The sequence below is a fragment of the Microcebus murinus genome, chromosome 1 (genome assembly GCF_040939455.1).
Source record: "Microcebus murinus isolate Inina chromosome 1, M.murinus_Inina_mat1.0, whole genome shotgun sequence".
In the NCBI taxonomy this organism is placed as follows: Eukaryota; Metazoa; Chordata; class Mammalia; order Primates; family Cheirogaleidae; genus Microcebus; species Microcebus murinus.
The window spans coordinates 130,018,759-130,039,879 of record NC_134104.1 but is presented as its reverse complement, the minus strand read 5'-3'; positions in this window follow the sequence as shown (position 1 = coordinate 130,039,879).

The window sequence follows — 21,121 nt, the reverse complement described above, 5'->3', positions numbered from 1 at the left end:
AACAGGAACTGGAATAACCAATAGTGATCACAAGCCCTCATAAAAGCCTAGGGCAAACCGAGGATTGAGGTAATTGCAGATGTTTCAGGTTAGAGAAGGAGCTAAGTGGACATTCCTGCGAGGGCATAGTCACCAAGCCAATAGTGGGAATAGATTGAGAATAATGAATCAATCTCTATGGCCTCCATCTTCTCCATGTGTTCTTTCTTTCTTTCTTTCTTTCTTTCTTTCTTTCTTTCTTTCTTTCTTTCTTTCTTTCTTTCTTTCTTTCTTTCTTTCTTTCTTTCTTTCTTTCTTTCTTTCTCTCTTTCTCTCTTTCTCTCTTTCTCTCTTTCTCTCTTTCTCTCTTTCTCTCTTTCTCTCTCTCTTTCTCTCTTTCTCTCTTTCTCTCTCTCTCTCTCTTTTTTGAGACAGAATCTAACTCTGTTGCCCAGACTAGAGTGCTGTGGTGTCAGCCTAGCTCACAGCAACCTCAAACTCCGAGGCTCAAGCGATCCTCCTGCCTCAGCCTCTGGAGTAGCTGGGACTACAGGCATGTGCCACCATGCCCGGCTGATTTTTTCTATATATTTTTAGTTGGCCAGTTAATTTCTTTCTGTTTTTAGTAGAGACAGGGTCTCACTCTTGCTCAGGCTGGTTTCGAACTCCTGACCTTGAGTGATCCTCCTGCCTCGGCCTCCCAGAGTGCTAGGAATACAGGCGTGAGCCACCGCACCCAGTCTATTTTTTCTTTATTCTTTTAGAGGAAGGATTAATTTTCTTTAGTTTTTTTTTAGTCCCCTCTTTCCTTTTCCTTAAAAAATTCCTTTCGAAAAGCTATAAGTTTATCTTGGATGAACATAAGAGAGATTTGTCCCCTCTCTACCCAAGGGGTTTAGTGCGCCTAAAGAGCAGTCAAAGTAGAGACAGTATCATTCCCAGAGGGAGATCTTGTGGCCTACTGCAGGGCAGGCACTGGAGAGACAGAATTAGAGGCAGCTGTGATCAACTGAGTCCTTTCTTCCTACAGTTTCAGACTTTCCCATCCATTCATTCTCCTTGCAAATTCTCAAGTTTCATTCCTATGCTTACCTAAGAAATAGCCAGCTAATCTCCCAAACCGATTACATTAAAAATTCAGAGGACAGGACAGAACTGTGTCATTTATTTCCCTACTATGTTTTGAAAAGGTCCCATTTTATGTTTTATTGTGTATCCAAAAAAAAAAAAAAAGGTGCAGGGAAAAAGCAAGCCTTCAATAAAATCATATTTTTTTTTCCTAAAAGACAACTCAAAACTTACCTTGCCTTAAATCATAGCAGTCTACAACTTCAAAAATCAGATGGAACACACACACCCCCACAGGAACTTATGAGCAACAAAAATACAGAGATTGAACCCCAGACTTCTCACTCCTCAAAAAATAGCAGTTTCAAGCAGTAGCCAGTCAGCATTTTTCTAAGGCTGGCTCTCCGTTTCACCAGTGCATATAGAAAGGACATGTGGCTTTACTTCAGCAGTTTTCTTGGCCAGAGAATTATTGCTTCCTTCACTTCGTACATTTGCTGAGTTCTCAGAAAGGGCAACTAAAATAAAATCAATGCCAGGTGGAAATGCTTCCCTGGATTCTGATATTGCCATCTCATCACAAGAAGGAGGGTAGGGGATATAATATCATCACAGTTTACTGACATAAAAATTAAACACGACATCTGTTCTCCCCCCTGATATGACAATGAGAGGTTAAGACAGAACTTGACACAGCTCCTCATTAGTAGTAACTTTTGTCATTGGGAAGACCTTCCAGTGGCTTCCTCAAATAACTCCTATGTAAGTCTGGTTGTGAAGTCCAGAGTTTAACAATGTCAAAAATATAAGGTGGAGTCCCTCTGTCTTGGGAGGCTCCTTATTCATTCATTCTTTCATTCAGCATATTTTGGGGGCTATTAATACATAACAAGCACCTTGGTGTGTATTTGGGTTCAAGTGTGAATAATAATAAATAAAGATGATAATATTATGCATAATAGAAACTCATATTCATTAAATGCTTACTATAGGCCAGAAACTGAGCTTGAAATTCAAATACTTCTCTCATTGAATTTCCCTTTAAAGAGCCTTATGATGCATATATAATTATTATCTTGCTTTATACATGAGGAAATAAAATAGATATCTTGCCCAAGGTCCCAAAGGTAGAAAACAATTGGACCAGCATTCAAATGCAAGTTGATAGAATATGGAAGACAAAGACTTAACCACGTTTACTATCCAATCTGGAGATTTTGAAGAGATTTGACACATCAGGGAAGATTCTAGATTCTGGATTCTGGATTCTGGATTGGGCATAGTCATCCTTAACATGAAGACACTACTGAAGCTGATTACACACTAATTCAACTTCTCTATAGTTCTAAGCAAGAAAGTTAGAATCACCTCCTTAGTAGGAAGATACATTGGAAGCCCTAGTAATAGAAAAGATAAATTATTGACTAAAAAAAAAATTAAATTTGCAATGGACTTAGAATATCTTCACATCATTCATATTTAAGTTGCTATTTTTAGTATAGAAAAACATATTTATTTATGTTTAGTGTACTATAAAGATATGCATTTATTTCAAATAAAATTTCCCCTGCAACCATGAGTTTAAAAATAGAAAACACTTAGAATAATTTCAGCCATAAAAAAGAAATGAAGAACTGATGCATACTATAACATGTGAAAACATTATGCTAAGTAAAAGAAGCCAGTTGCAAAATCACATAGTATATGAATCCATTCACATAAAATTTCTGGAAAAAGGAACTCTACAGGACAGAAAGTAGGTTAGTAGTTGTCTAGAGCTGGGGTGGCAGGTGGTGTGTTAGATAAGGTGATTGCTAAAGGATTTCTTTTTGAGGTGATGAAATGTTTTAAAATGGACTATGGTGATATTGTGCATACCTGTGCATATACTAAATACCACTGAACTGTATGTTTTAAATGGGTGACTTGTATGGGATATGAACTATATGTCAATAGAGCTGTTAAAAAAAGAGAAAAAAAAATAGAAGTGGGAAGCACGAAGCTCCGCACCTATTGCCTCCACTCGCCATAAGACACCTGAGTCTACTCCAGAAGCTTCATTTTCAAAAAATAAAAACACTATTTAAGCCATTTTATGAATGACAAAGTAGAAGGCACTACTAAAAACTTTTGAGGTAGAGTAGGATAAAAACCTGATGTCCAAGTCATATGTACAGCATTTATTAGCCTCTAGGAAGCACAAGATTCCATTTCTCTTCTTCATCACTCTAGCCTCCCACCCCCAAAAGAAGATTATTGATGGATTAGTCAAGTAAAAAAAGCAACATGAGACCATGTTGCTAAGGTTTGGAGCTTTCTTTGATAATGAAACAAGTTATAGCTTGGAGCACACATGGCATGTCCTCTCTCTATCTACTCTTCTTTCCAGTCAGTTGGAGGAGGAAAACAAGCTTGGAATCGTTTCCACCTGGGAAATAACTTTCTTCCAAAAAGCCCTGAAAAGGGTCAATTTAACTCTGTCAAAGGCCTAGGGGTAAATGTTCTCTCTCTCCTCCATTTCCTTGGCTTGCTGTTCCCTAGGATCACGTTTCTTGCCACTGAAGTGGTATTGTACCATGTTATCTCCTTTCCTCTTCTCAAAGATTCCTGAGAAGTATTCCTGGAGTATGGCAATCTCTTTTAGTAGCCCATTTCTATGTTTTGCTTTGTTTTTTCTCTAAGGCTACTAAAATACTCTTCATAATGCCCAGTCAAAATCATCACTACTACATTAAGCCAAGTTGTTTTCCTTTTATCATCTCCAGAAATAGAGAAATGCATCTTGCCAGCACTTAGACATCTTTATTTTCTATGCCTTAAGTTAGAATGAGGCTGGGCGTGGTGGCTCACGCCTGTGATCCTAGCACTCTGGGAGGCTGAGGCAGGCAGATCGTTTGAGCTCAGGAATTCGAGACCACCCAGAGCAAGAGTGAGACCCCATCTATACTAAAAAAAATAAAAAAGAATAGAAAGAAATTAGCTGGACAACTAAAAATATTTTGAAAAAAAAAAATTAGCCACGAATGGTGGCACATGCCTGTAGTCTCAGCTACTCTCAAGGCTGAGTCAGTAGGATTGCTTGAGCCCAGGAGTTTGAGGTTGCTGATGCCAGAGCACTCTAGCCCAGGTGACAGAGTGAGACTCTGTCTCAAAAAAAAAAAGTTAAAATGAAAGTGCAAAATGGAATCTTGCTAATAGGCCATGCAGCATTCAACATTCAATTTAATTTTTAAGAAAATACCAGTTAAAAACAAAAACATTCAGTATCACTGAAAAACAAAACTTCTAAATAACCCAATGCTGGAATCTTGGCTGCATGTCCCTTAATTTAGCATTAATTAACCATTGGAGTGCTGAGAGTGTTGCTTCATATCAATACCAAGGTTTAATCTCTTGACACAATTACTGGTTTTATAAAGGAGGGGTGAGGATAAGATATGCTTTGCTTTCACTACTGTCCATACCTGACCTAAGTCTACATAAATGAGTACATTAAGTAGCTGCTCCTCTTCTATGAGAGTTCTAATTTTGGAAGGAGGAGAAGCTACTCTCAGGTCTAGGGGGCTATTAAACCTGTAGGAGGCTGTTTAGATCTAGTCCTTCCTGCTAGAAGAAGGGGATTACATGCTCTTAGTCATATGGCTCTCACACAAACCAATTGAGCTCCTGGGATTCTTTTCATTGACCACACTATGAAATGTCTGTTCATGTATTCAGCCCATTTTTAAGTAGATATTTTTCTTTCTTATCAATTCATACTTCTCAAATATTTGGATATATTATATTAAATAAATATATTTTAGAATATATTTATTGTAAATATATTTTAGAATTATTAGATAAATATAGTTTTATATTATTAGATATAGATATAAAAATATTATTAGATAAATATATTTTAGAATTTTTTTCTTTTTTTCTTTCAAAACATTACGGGGTGCACAAATGTTTTTGTTTACATGGATTGTATTTATAATGCTTGAATCATGGCTATAAGTGTGCCCATAACCCAAATAGTGTTCATTGTACCCATTAGGTAGGTTTTCACCCATCCCCACCTCCCTCCGCTGCACTTTTTTAACTTCCACTGCGTTTAACCTCCCTCTGTGCACATGTGTGCTTATCAGTCAGTTCCTGTTTAATAGTGAGTACGTGTGGTTTTTGTTTTTCCATTCTGTAGATACTTTATTTAGGATAATGGTCTCTAGTTCCAACCAAATTGTTGCAAAAGGCCTTAATTCATCCTTCCTCACGACTAAGTAGTACTCCATGGTATACATATAACATATTTTATTAATCCCCTCATGAATTGATGGGCATTTGCATTGACTCTTCTTTGCATTGTGAATGGTGCTGCTATAAACATTTGAGTGTAAGTGGCTTTTTGATAAAATGACTTCTTTTCCTTTGGATAGATACCCAGTACTGAAATTGCTGGATTGAAAGGCAGGTCTACTTTTACTTCTTTGAGGAATGTCCACACTGTTTTCCATGGAGGCTGTACTAATTTAGAGTCACTCCAACAGTGTAGAAGTGTTCCTTTCTCTCTGCATCCACACCAGCATCTGTTGTTTTGGGACTTTTTAATAAAACTCATTCTAACAAGGGTGAGGTGATATCTCATTGCGGTTTTAAATTTGAATTTGAATTTCCCTGATAATTAGTGACATTGAGCATTTTTTAAATGTTTATTGGCCATTTGTCTGTCTTCTTTTTATAAGCTTCTGTTCATGTCTTTTGCCCACTTTTAAATGGGATTATTTGGGTCTTTTCCTTACTTATTTGTTTGAGTTATTTGTAGATTCTGGATATTGGCCCTTTTTTAGATATATAGTTTGCAAATATTTTCTCCCATTCTGTAGGTTGTCTATTTGCTCTGTTGATTACCCCTTAGCTGTGCAGAACATTTTTAGTTTAATCAAGTCCCATTTATTTATTTTTTTTCTTGCTGTAATTGCCATTTTAGTCTTAGTCATGAATTCTTTGCCTAGGCTGAAGTCTAGAAAAGTTCTTCCTACACCTTCTTCTATAATTCTTATGGTTTCTCGGCTTACATTTAAGTCTCTTATCCATCTTGAATAAATTTTTGTGGATGTTAAGAGTTATGGATTCTGTTTCATTCTCTGCATGTGGCCATCCAGTTTTCCCAGGACCATTTATTGAATAGAAAGGTTTTGCCCAAGTGTATATTTTTGTCTGCTTTACCAAAGATCTGTATGTAGGTGGTTTTATATCTAGGATCTCCATTCTGTTCCATTGGTCTATATTTTTTGCCTATACCTTGCTGTTTCAGTTACTATAGTCTTATAGTATAGTTTGAAGTCTGGTAATGTGATGACCCCAAATGTGTTCTTTTTACTTAAAATTGCTTTGGATATTTGGGTTCTTTTCTGTTTCCAAATGAGGAGTAGAATTATTTTTTCTAGATATGTGAAATATGATGTTGGTATTTTGATGGGGATTGTATTGAATCTGTAAATCACATTGAGTAATATGGACAGTTTAACAATGATGATTCTACCAATCCATGAGCCAGATACGTTTTTCCATTTGTTTGTGTCATCTGTGATTTCTTTCCTCAGTGTTTGGTAGTTCTCTTTGTAGAGATCTTTCACCTCCTTGGTTAAATATATTCCTAGATATTTTATTTTCTTTGTAGCTACTGAAAATGGTATTAAGTCTTTGACTATTATTGGTGCATAGAAATGCTTCTGGCAAGCACCAGCTACTGACAGCAAGGTTAATTTGCATGTGCCTCTACACCACTTACTGAATCAATCATACAGGCTGTGATTGATTTTCACCCATAAGCACCACCTGTCTCAGAGATTAAGCTGGGTGTACATTATGACTCACAGTGTTAAAAAGATCACAGGGCTGGAGAAAGAGGAAGAATTTCAAAGACCTCCACCCTCCATCATCAAACAAAGGCAGAGAATCTGTTCACTCACAGAGCTCACCACTCCTACAGCCTACAAATGACTAGCAACTGAGAAAACCACCACCACACTAAGGATATCTATAACCAAGGTATCCATCCAGTAACTAGAATGCCATCAGAGAACTCACAACCAAAGCCAAAGGTCCTTACTCAACATATGCTACAAACACACTTGTACGAGTGAGACAAGGGGAAAAAGCCCTATCTAACAAAAGAAAATTCAAAAATAAGACACAACAGTTATTCCAGAAGAGAAGGAATCAGGAAAAGAACTCCAGAATTATGAAGAATCAGAGTGAAAGGTCACCACCAGAAGGAAACACCAGTTCACTAGCAATGGGAAGCAACCAGAATCAGAACATTGAAATGACAGATAAAGAATTCCAAATATGGATTATAAGTAAGCTCAATGAATTATAAGAGAAAATGGAAAACCAACACAAAGAAATGTTAAAATAATTCAAGAAATGAATATAAAATCCACTAAAGAAATACAATTATTAAAAATAAATTATATAGGCCAGGTGCAGTGGCTCATGCTACTCACTCTACCACTCTGAGAGGCTGAGGCAGAAGGATGGCTCAAGGTCAGGAGTTCAAATCCAGCCTGAGCAAGAGTGAGACCCGTTTCTACTAAATAGAAAGAAATTAATTGGCCTATTAAAAATATTTAGAAAAAATTAGCCAGGCATGGTGGCACATAACTGTAGTCCCAGCTACTCAGGAGGTTGAGGCAGAAGGATTGCTTGAGCCCAGGAGTTTGAGGTTGCTATGAGCTAGGCTGATGCCACAGCATTCTATCGCGGGCAACAGATTGAGACTCTGTCTCTAAATAAATAAATGAATAAATAAATTATATAGGACTTCTGGAAATGAAAAATTCATTCACAGAAATACAAAACACAGTGGAAAGTCTTAAGAATAGACTAGGCCAGGCAGAAGAAAGAATCTCAGAGCTTGAAGATGACACATTTGAATTAAACAGGTCTGTCAAAGAGAAATAACAGAAAATTAAGAGGAAGGAACAAAGTCCACAATAAATATGAGATTATGTAAAGAGGCCAGACATAAGAATTATAGACATCTCTGAGAGTGAAGAAGAAAACACACAAGTGTTGGAAAACCTTGAATAATTGAGAAAAACTTTCCTGGTTTTGCTAGAAATTTACATATCCAGGTACTAGAAGCTAAAAAAACAGCTGGGAGATTCATTGCAAAGAGGCAATCACCACAACATAGAGTCATCAGACTAGCCAAAGTTAACATTAAGAAGGAACTCCTGTGAGCTATAAGGAGAAAACACCACATAACTTATAAAGGAAAACCCATCAGGGTAACTGAAGACTTCTCAACTAAGACTTTACAAGCCAGAAAGATTGGGACACATCTTCAGTCTTCTTAAACAGAATAATGGCCAGCCAAGAATTTTGTATCCTGCAAAGCTAAGTTTTTTATATGAGGGGTAAATAAAGACTTTTTCAGACAAGTAAACACTGAAGGAATTTGTCAAGACCAGACCTGCCCTGTAGGAAGTACTCAGATCTGCATTAAATATTGATCAACACAATAGAAACCCAGCAGTGTAAAATCACTCAAAAGCTAAAGTTAAGAGCCCATATAAAATAATGGCTCAGGTGGTATAAAAAAACAAAACAAAAAAGCAATAAGTTTCTGCCCAACAGGATGAACAGAAATGTGTCCCCCTTATCAATTATTACAATAAATGTGAAGGGCTTGAATTCCTCACACAAGAGACACAAGCTGGCTGATTGGATAAAAAAAGAAAAGCCAAGTATGTCCTGTCTCCAGAAAACACATCTAACTCATAAGGACTCAGTCAGACTCAAAGTGAAGAAACTGAAAAAAATATTTCATGCAAATGGAAATCAAAAGACAGAAAGTATAGCCATTCTCATAACAGATCAAATAGACTTCAAATCAATAGTAGTATAGAAAGACAAAGATGGTCATTGTATAATGGTAAAGAGAATAATTCAATAAGAAGACATAACAATCCTAAATATTTATGCACCTAACATAGGAGCACCTAGATTCATAAAGCAAACCCTACTTGATCTAAAAATGTGATAAATATCAACATTGTAATTGCTGGGAACTTCAACACCCCACTGACAAAACTGAACAGGTCCTCCTAGAGGAAAATAAAGAAACAAACACTGGACTTAAATGGAATTGTAGAGCAAATGGGACTAAAAGACATTTACAGAACATTCTATCCCAAACTACTGGACATACATTCTTTTCTTATGCACATGGAACATGCTGTAAGACTGATCACATCTTAGGTAATAAAAAAAGTCTCAAAAATTTCAAAAACATTAGAAATTTTACCATGTATCTTCTCAAACCAAATTAAAAATCAGCTCCAATGGAAACACTCAATTCTACACAAAGTAATGGAAATGAAACAACCTACTGCCAAATGATTATTAAGTCAAGGGGGAAATTGAGGTGGAAATCAAAAGATTCCTTGAACTAAATTAACAAGAGGACACAAGTTATCAATATCTGTGGAATTCAGCAAAAGTAGCCCTAAGGAAAAAAATTATAATCTTAAATGTCTACCTCAAAAAGATAGAAAGAGCACAAATTAATAATCCAATAAATCCTCTCAAGGAACTAGAAAAAGAAGAGCAAACAAACCCTAAACCCAGCAGAAGAAAAGAAATATCTAAGGTCAGAGCAGAACTAAATGAAATCTAAAACAAAACAAAACAAAACAATACAGAAGATTAATGAAACAAAGAGTTGGTTCTTTGAAAAAGTAAACAAAATTGATAGACCTGTCACTAGATTAACTAGAAATAGAAAAGAAAGGACCCAAATAAGTTCAATAAGATATGAAAAAGGAGGTATTACAACTGATACCACAGAAATACAAAATATCATCTGTGAATACTATAAAAATCTCTATGCACATAAACTTGCAAATGTGAAGAAAATGGACAAATCCTGGAAACACACAACCTTCCAGGGCTCAATCAGGCAAAAATAGAACTTGTGAACAGACCAATTATGAGTAACAAAATTGAAACACCAATAAAAAATTTTCCAAGGAAAAACAGTTCCCAACAAAATGGTTTCACAGATGAATTTTATCAGACCTACAAAGAAGAATTGGTATGATAGAAAATATTTTCATGCTACATATCCAATAAAGTGCCTCATAACCAGAATCTCAAAGAACTCAAGCAAATCAATAAGGAAAAATGAAACATCCCCATTAAAAAGTGGGCAAAGGACATGAACAGTAGCTTTTCAAAGGAATATAGAAATATGGCCAAAAAGCATATGAAAAAATGCTCAACATCCTAATCATCAGAGAAATGTAAATCAAAACCACAGCAAGATATCACCTAATCCTGGTGAGAATGGCTTTTATCAAAGTCCCAAAACAATAGATGCTGGCAGAGATGTGGATGGAACTGGAGACCATCCTTCTAAGTGAAATATTGCAAGAATGAAAAAACAAACACCGGGTGTATACACTATTAAGTTGGAACTAACCAATCAGCAGTCATGGGTACAGATGAAAGTATAATTCAATGGAAATAATGCAGGTTGGATGGGGGTGAAGAGAATGGGTGAAATCATACTTAATGGGTACAATGTACACTATCTGGGATATGGGCACACTTATAACTTTGACTCAAGCAGTACAAAAGCAATCCATGTAACCATTTGTACCCCTATTATACTCTGAAATTAAAAACCATTCACAATTGACAGAATAAAATTTCAAAAGCTTTACTTTGATTACATTAATTGGGCTCATCCAAATTACGTATTTTAATAATTAAATCCTTTTCTATTTTAAGCATCTGATAACACATAAAACACATGCCATTTATGATTTGCAAGGTTCTTCTTCTGATTATAATATATAAAATTCCATGGTTTCGTATTTTGTACATATACAAGAAAATTTGGAATTAAAAATTAGCAAAAGGAGGAGGATCAAGATGGCGGACGAGAAACACCGCCAGAAAGAGTGTCTCTGCAGAAAAGACAGATTCTAGCAGAAATTAGAAAAAAGAAGCAAGAAGGCGAGCATACAGCAGATGAGGGCCGGAAGGAGGGGTAACTGAGACCCCGGGAGACTCCACGGGAGGAGGCTGCAGAGAAGAACTGGAAGCTGAGACTGCCGGAACAGCCCAGAGACCAGCGGGAAGGGTAGGTGGATAAATCACCTTTCCCCTCCCCTGCATTTGGGACTGCTGGTGGGCTCCCAAGTGGGTGGAGAGACCTGCGGACACCAGCCCAGAGACGGCCGCCACCAGCTAGTGATGAGCCTGTAGCAGACACGGCACCGGACTCCCAAATCCCTCGGGGCACCTCCGTGTGCACAGACCAGAGCCGCACGGCAGGCGCCATATTGCCTCCTTCTCCCCACCGATGACCCTACCCGTGGCTGCCCATAGAGACAATACAGCCACCAGCCAGAGGCACCTCCAGGGAATGGGACCTTCCCTTTTGGGACCCTACAGCTGACTAAGGGGAACTCAGACTGTGAGCTCCCTACCCGCCAGCCCTCCCAGGTGCTGCTAGCACGCTGTTCCCAGGAGAACGATGCCGACTCAGAAGCTGAGAGACACAGACACAGCTTGGGCTCCCTGTGGGTGAATTGGGACCGGAACTCCACTCCCTGGTGGGGATACAGTTTGAACTCTGGGACCCAGAGGTCGGACCTGCAGAGTAGATCCCATACACCAAGGTCTAGCATTGCCCGGGGCACAGGAGGGATATTTGTGAACAGCCTGCTGAGGTGTGTGTGCCTCCAGGGGCAGATCAGCGTCCTACAGGGCAACCCTCCCCCCAAAGGGAGGCTGTGAGCCCAGCCCAGGTGGCGTTCCTGAGCAGGGAACCTCCCCACCAGCATCAATCTGGGAGGCCTGGTGGCATGTGGTCGGGCCTGCTGGCAGAGACCCAGGAGTAGCTTCGGAGTTGGGGATGGTGGAAAGAAGTGAGGCCTGCTCCAGACTGCGGGTATCAGACAGCCTCACCCCCACAAGCAGACTTTCTGGCTGAGCAGGACCATTCCAGCCCCGCCCTGACAACTTTTCCTGGAAGCAGAGAACAGAACTTTGACCCCTGCTAACGGCATTGGTAGTGCCTGAGGGCAGGCTTACCCAACCCAGCTCCGCACAGAACAAGAGCTGATAACAGGACACAAAAACAACAGCATAGCCTGTTCCTCCAAGCAAGCGCCACCTACTGACAGGGACGGCATCCTGCACAGCCTTTTCACGGCACCCACTGACTCATTATACAGGGAGTGGTCGAATTTCACCCACAGACACCACCTACTGACTCAGAAACTAAACAAGGTGTGTGAATACCCAAACAAAAACCTAAAGGAAAGAAACAACAACTGATCGACATGGGAAGAAATCAGTGAAGGAACTTAGGAAATATGAAGAACCAAACAGAAAACACACTCGCAAAGAGGAGCACCAGCCCCCTAGAAACGGACACCAACCCAAATTAGGCAACCAAAATGACAGAAGAGGAATTTCCACCGACCTACAACAACAACTCAATAACCAACACAAAGAAACCACAAAAAGCCTCCAGGACCTAGAAGAAAAGTTCACTAAAGAAATAGACACAATGAAGAAAAGTTTAACCGAACTCCTGGAAATGAAGAATCAATTCAGGGAACTACAAAATACAGTGGAAAGTCTCAAGAACAGGGTAGATCAAACAGAAGAAAGAATCTCAGAGCGTGAAGATAACACCCTCCAACTAAATAAAACCATCACAGAGATAGAGCAGATAAACAAGAGAAAAGAGCAAAGCCTACAAGAGATGTGGGATTATGTGAAGAAACCTAATGTGAGGGTCATAGGGTTACAAGAAGGGGAAGAGGACAACACCCAAGGGTTGGACAAGCTATTTGAAGATATAATAGAGGAAAATTTCCTAGGCCTTGCTCAAAATCTTGGTATACAAGTTCAAGAAGCTCAGAGGACCCCTGGGAGATTCAACGCAAACAGGAAGATGTCGCGACATGCAGTCATCAGACTGACCAAAATATCAACTAAAGAGGACCTTCTAAGAGCTGTAAGACAAAAGAAGCAAGTAACATACAAGGGAAAGCCAATTCGAATAACACCAGACTTCTCTAATGAGACTTTACAAGCAAGGAGAGACTGGGGCCCCATTCTCACTCTTCTGAAACAAAACAATGCCCAGCCTAGAATCTTATTCCCTGCAAAACTAAGCTTCATATATGAAGGAGAAATAAAGACATTCTCAGACAAGCAAAGGCTCAGAGAATTCACCAAGACAAGACCAGCCCTACAAGAAGTACTCAAAACAGTGTTACACACGGAACACCATAATAAAAACTCACAAATATAAAAGCAACCAAAACCCAAAGATTAAAGGCCAGATAATACAATAGCTCAAGAGAGAAATCAAAGCAACAACATCCAACCCAACAGAATGAACAGTAATTTACCTTACCTATCAGTTCTCTCAATAAATGTGAATGGCTTAAACTCTCCACTCAAGAGACATAGGCTGGCTGAATGGATAAGAAAATACAGGCCAAGTATATGCTGTCTTCAGGAAACACATCTAACCTGCAAGGATGCATATAGACTAAAAGTAAAAGGGTGGAGATCAGTATTTCAGGCAAGTGGAAGCCAAAAGAAGGCTGGTGTGGCAGTTCTAATTTCAGATGATTTAGTTTTTAAACCAAGAAAAGTAGTGAAAGACAAAGAGGGTCATTATATAATGGTGAAGGGCACACTTCAACAAGAAGAGATAACTATTTTAAATATATATGCACCCAACTTAGGTGCACCCAGTCTCATAAAGCAAACCTTACTAGATCTAAGCAAATGGATTAATAGCAACTCCATAATCACCGGAGATTTCAACACCCCACTGATGGCACAAGACAGATCCTCCAAACAGAAAATTAATAAAGAAATAATGGACTTAAACAAAACCTTGGAACAACTGGGTCTGACTGACATCTACAGGACATTCTACCCAAAATCCACTGAATATACGTTCTTCTCATCAGCTCACGGGACATTCTCTAAGATTGAGCATATCCTAGGACACAAAGTAAATCTCAAGAAATTTAAAAAAATAGAAATCATACCATGTACCTTGTCAGATCACAGTGGAATAAAAGTAGAAATCAACCCTACACAAAAACGTGGAAATTAAACAACCTCCTACTAAATGATTACTTCATAAATGAAGAAATCAAGATGGAAATTAAAAAATTCTATACTCCTACACTGCTGGTGGGACTGCAAATTAGTTCAACCTCTGTGGAAAGCAATATGGAGATACCTTAAAGCGATACAAGTGAATCTACCATTTGATCCAGCAATCCTATTACTGGGCATCTACCCAAAAGATCCAATGACACTCTACAAAAAAGACACCTGCACTCCAATGTTTATAGCAGCACAATTCATAATTGCAAGGCTGTGGAACAGCCCAAGTGCCCATCAATCCAAGAATGGATTAATAAGATGTGGTATATGTATACCATGGAGTACTATTCAGCTCTAAGAAACAATGGTGATATAGCACATCTTATATTTTCCTGGTTAGAGCTGGAACCCATACTATTATGTGAAGTTTCCCAAGAATGGAAAAACTAGCACCACATATACTCACCAGCAAACTGGTATTAACTGAGTAGCACCTAAGTGGTCACATAGGTACTGCAGTAATAGGGTATTGGGCAGGGGGAGGGGGGCGGGTATATACATACATAATGAGTGAGATGTGCACCATCTAGGGGATGGTCATGCTGGAGACTCAGACTTGTGGGGGGAGGGGAGGAAATGGGCATTTATTGAAACCTTAAAATCTGTACCCACATAATATGCCGAAATAAAAAAAAAATGAAGTTAAAAAAAAATTAGCAGAATTATGTGGCAAATACTCTAAAAGACATCTTAAAGAAAGTATTACTTGCTACATAAAAATGTCTGCAGCTATGCTTTAATTTTATTCATACACTGTCTTCTTAATCTAAGATGATTGTTTCTTTGAAACAAATGCTTCTTCTTTAGCACATTTGTGTCTTTGGTTTCCATTTGATCAATAATATCACTGCTGGTGAATGTTCAATGTAAATATTCACCAAATTTCTTGAAAAACAAAATGTTAATAATCTGAATTTTTAAAAAAAAATATAAACATGTTGCAAGAGAAAGCTGAGAATGTTTTTGAAATGGACCAAAAATATTACTGAATGTCTTTAATGGAAAACTAAGTATTGCCTGAGTGATATAATTCTATGGGGTCTCTGTGTGTTTTTTACCATCTTTAGCTATTTTACTATTCTATAAATTGTGGAATACTGATAGTAATGAAAATCATTCTTGCCCATAGACATGCAGATTGTCTTTTGTAGATATAGTTGATTATTGCCACAAAATACAGAGCAATTTTGTATATGTTAAGCAAATTCATTTCAGCATTCCTGACTATATATATAGGTGTATATATATACACATATATATACATATATACACATATATGTATATACACGTATATATATACATATATATGCATATATATGTATATATATACGTGTATAGACATATATATATACAGAGAGAGAGAGAATTATTATAACATCTTACTGGTACCCTCATTAAATAATGAGGTAAAATCTTTAACACACATCAATTTTACTGTATTTGTCATAATTTTACCTTTTAAAAAACAATTATTCTTTAACACTGTGCTTTTCTGGTTTGGAGGGGATTTTTTCTTAACAATTTATTACTGTATATGTTTTCTATAGGTTTTGATGGATATAGTTTGTCAATCCAAGGAGATAAAAGTTTTAAAAAACTATAAAATTACCTGAATTTAGTTTAAATTTGTAAGAAAATTTTAAACTGTGGATTCACTAACTTATATGGCTCAGAATTTTGTCCTCCAATTGAGCCAATGCGGATGTACTAATAGTAATAATGTATATGCAACTTTATGCCTAATTGCTCAATGAGCTTTTTTTGTTTACTTAACAGGTTTTTATTATATTTGACTGATAGTTTGTCATTATACATTATATATTTGTAGCTATTTCACATGCTGAAAAAAAGATTACTACATGCAAAATTCAGTATATAGCCATTAGATCTTTATTTATTGTATTATACTCATGTTCTTTAGATGCTTAATTTTTTGCTTGTCTATCATTGAGAGAAGTTTATTAAAAATCTCTCCATTATATGTTAGATGTCAATTTGCCCTCATAATTTTTTCACTTTTGCTTTAGTTATTTTTAAAATATGGTAATCAATTCATAAATATTTAAATTTTTATTTACTTGGTACATTGGAATTTATCATAGTTTAGGGAACTCTCTAGTAATGCTTTCTCTCTTAAATGCAATGACTTGATACAAATATGGCAACACCAGTCATTTTAAGTTAGTACTTGCCTGGGTCTGTATCTTTTCATTGTGTCATTTTTAACCTATCTGCATGTTTGTGTTACATGTGCCTTTTCTAAAAAGCATAAGAGTTGACTTTCTTGTATCTGCATTCATATAAAAGTTACCAGCAATTCCTGCCAATTATCTTTCATAAATATTCTTTGAATTAATCCTGTTATTTCCATATCCATTGCTACCATCTTTATCCATTTCACTGACTTGTCTTGCCTGGACACTATGTGTGGGATAGGTCTTCTCTATCCAAACATGATCTCAGCTAATCCATTTTCCCTTCTGAAGTACACTTGAAATTTTTAAAATATAAATCTGATCATATCACTCTGAAACTTAAAGACTCTTTACTGACTACACTCTAATATGACCCCCAAATCTCAGCATAAATTGCAAGTCCTTTCATAATCTGTACTGCCAATCATTCTATCCTTATCTTATGTCATTCTCTCCATTGATCTCCATGCTTCAGCCATACTTTAGTTATATTTGTCAAATATGCCATATATTTCTTTTTACCTCTGAGCCTGCATGCATGCTGTTTATGTCTCTGATACTTTTGCCTAATGCTTACTTATACTTTGCACCTCAATTTAAAATTCACTTACTCATTGAAAGCTCAGCTGCTCCTTATCTATAAGTGCACATATCCCAAATAAAGTTAGCTATAACAACCTCCAAAAAGTTTCTAGAAAATTGCATTTTTGTTAATACTTTTATTTAAGTGCTTTATAAAGCATACTTTACATTATTTGTAAGGATATACACAAAAATAATAATTTATAATGCATAATCACATTGTCAGTATAAAAAAACTAAGCCAATCACAAATATATTGTGTATAAATGCAAAGATTTTTTTCCCATAATTTTCTTATTATTCTTCCCTGAATCCCATTTCTTACCTCAGAGATAACCACTGTTAGTTGGTTTGGTGTACAGCCTTGTAGATTCTACTTTCTGATCTCTGTATTTAAACATAGAAAGGTTTGTTCTTCTTTATTTCATTTTAATAACATCATACAATGCCTATTATTTGATTACTTTTTTTCCTGAAGAGTATGTTTTAGATATCCTATCTTTTAAATCAAATGTATCATCATTCATCTACCTGGAAACCTATTAAAAAACATTTGGGTAATTTATAAATTTGCACTGTTAGAAGCAATGCTTCATGAGCTTCTCTATACAAATGTCATTTTGTAAAAGTACAAATATATCTATAAAACATGTATCTTTGAAGTGATATTGCTAGGTTAAAGTGTATATACTTTTTTGTTTTTGTTTCCTTTTTCCAAAATGTTCTTAGATATTCTTATACTTTTTCTCTTCCATTTGAACTTTAGAATCAATTTGTCAGTTCTATGACAAAACTGTTCACAGTATGATTGGGAATATCACACAAAAGAATCTATTAAAATTGTTATACTCAAAGAGTGACAATGAAAGATTTACATAAAAATATGAAAAAAGCAGGTAATAACATTTTTTAAAGTATGATTCCTATTGGGAGAGAAATCTATTTATCTAGCATGCCTAGAAAAAGACATATACTAAAACATTACTAGTATTATCAGTGGTTGATAGGAACACATATAATTTTTATTTCCTTATATCTTTTAACTCACTTTTCTTTTTTCACATGCTAAATATAACTGGTACAATATAAAAATTTATTTCTTATTCAAACATAAAATGAAACTATATTAACATATATAGCTCTAGAAGAAGAAATGTAGCTAAAAAAACTCCTCAAGATGAGCAAAGAAATTAGTTTAAGTACAGAGTCTTTCAGAAAGAAGTTTGAATGTAGCAGACTCATTTTATCACACAATTTTCATGTAAATAAAATCTTTTCTTTCTTGCCCAAAGATATTATGTTGGCTGGCAGTAAACAAAGATAAAGCAGGAATTCAATAATTGTGTTTATTTCAATGGAAAACCGTAATATTGTCCTACACATAAATGTGCTGACTGGTCACTTTAAATTTATGACCAAAAACCTCAAGTGGCCCTCAGGGCTACTTAGCTATTGTCCTCCATTTTTCCACTCGATTTACTCTCTGTTCTTGGAGTTTCTCTTTTTCATTTCACTGAGAAATTTGCAATTAGGAGATAGCTTTCATATTACCATTCTTCATCCAAGTTTACCAATTTGTCTTGATATGCTCCACCTTTATTTCTGTTAGAATGGATAAATTGTCTATAATCCTAAAGTCAGTCCATCCACTTGTGTCTTGGAGCCTACTCACACAACATACTCCAGCAATTATCCCATTTCTTTTATCTATTTCTATTGCAGAATGCTATGCAAAAATAAAGCACAAGCAACATCAAAATATGGGAAATTTTAGTTATATTTAGACTTGATTCTAGGTACATATGTTTTGAGTATTTATAGTAAAAACTGAAAGCAGAACACTTGTCCTTTATAAGGATCAATGAATTGACAAGTCCGTCATACAAGGAGGCAATATCCTCATTTTATTATGCTCTTAGACCTTGTCTATTAAAAAAGAACTCCATTTGAAGCATTCCACTTTCTGATCTCTTATATTTCCAATTCACTTCTTTTAGTAACACAGATCCAGTGAATTTTTAAATCCACAAGAATTTCTAAACCTTTGACATTATAAATTTTCACTGCCTATCACCCCTATCAATCTATTGTCCCTTTGCCTCACAAACCCTTTTACTACATTAGTCCCATCAGAATTCAAACACAATTTACTATCTCTTACATTTAAAAGATATGTAATTTCTTTGCCTGATAACACCATTCAGTGACTGCCCCAGTTCTCTGATCCCTCCTTTAAAAAAATCTGAGAAGAAAATATTCCTGTTTTACTTTTTGCAGGATCTCTCTTCTAATTCTCTCTTGAGTGCTCTCTCTGACAAAGTTTTCATTCCTAAAACCATTTTCATCAAGTCACCAACGACCTTAACATCACCAAATCCAACAGTCGATTATCAATCCCCTTCTAATTGAGTTTCTCAATAGCATTTGACACTGGAAATCACATCCTCTTTTGAAACACTCTTTGCCTGTCCCTTGGGAACACCTACATTTTTCCTTCTCAGTTTACTACATGGCTTCTGCTTTTCTCCCAGTGTCTAAATATTACAGTGCCCCAGGGCTCAATCTTTAATCACTTTCTAGGTATTATCTTGACCAGTTCTGTGGCTTTAAATTCCATCTATATACTAACTACACCAACAATATGTGTAGTCTCAACTTGTCCTGTGATCTCCAAACTCACAAATCCTACTGCCTTGTGAACAGCTTCACTCAGATTTCAAGTAAACATTTCAATTTTAATTTTTCCGAAACTGAAATCTTGCCTCCTCCACCAATTTCCTCTCATCTGTGTTCCGTATTCTAGTAAATTATATTGCCATTCAATGAGGTGCTTAGGCAAAAAAATTTGGAATTGTCTTAGATCCTTTCGTTGGAGTGGTAATGCAAGATATAAATTGGAGCATATTACTTCTCTGCCTCAAATCTTCCAATGCTTTCTCTGCTCAGAATAAAATTCAAAGTCCTTACCATGGTCTATGAGCTTGCTTGATTTCCTTTCCAACTTGATTTTCTGACTCCCCTTTTACCTTGCTCTAGCCACGCTAGTTATTCAGCTGTTCCATGAACACACTGAGCGTATGATCTCTCAAGGCCTTTGGGCATACTAACTCCTCTAGCTACTCTTTTCCCAGCATCACCTCTTAACTTTATTTACATTTCTTCTCAAGTGTTACCTCACTAGAAAGGCTCTTCCTGACAATCGTATTTAGTAACGATAACGAATTCCCTAAACTCTTGTTTATTCTCTCTCCCTAAGCTTGTTTTATGATTCCCCATAGCATTTGTTGCTACTAACATTAGATTATACATTTATTAATACTTATTTTCTGTATCCCACCAGACTGTAAATTCCATCAAGAGAGGAACTTTAGTTTGTGACGACTGTATCCCTAATGCATAGGTCAGTGTCTGGCAGGGAGTAGGCATTCAATAAATTTTTGTTGGATAAGTGAATGAAATAAATCATGCTACCTGTGCCACCTAAGTTTTCTTAATTACTAGTACTTTAAACTCACCAATCTCTTTCCTAGGGCAGGCCTTCAAGCTTAAACATTTCACCCAAGAATCAGAAGACCATGTTAAGGTGTCTAGAACCTCGCGGATGTTTTTCATTATATAAATTGTCACAAGGATTGAGAAAATAAATTAATATGTAAGAAATAAATAGTTTCCCAGGAGCTCATTGCTTTTGGCTAGCAGTATAAAGCTTTTGGTCTTTTCAAGAGAATGTCTTTCCCCAAGGCTCCTGCTCCCTTGACAGACTGTGGTTATAAATTTGTTTGAACAAAATCCCAGTACTTGGGATGCTGAATTCTATTCCCAGCTCTGCTAATTACTATGACTTCAGCCATGTGGCTCCACCCTCTCCAGGCTTCAGATTTCTCACCTGCAAAGCCAAGGTAATTATCCTGACACTGCTTCCTAGAGATAGATGTATGGGGAATAGTTAAAAATAATAATCATAAAATAATTTCTATCATTATTGGATATTAATTAAGTGCCACTGTGTGCAGAACTTTATTAACTGTGTAAGAAGCAGGATTAATGGATAACAAAGAATATATCAGACATTGTATTCCGCCTAAAGGAATCTT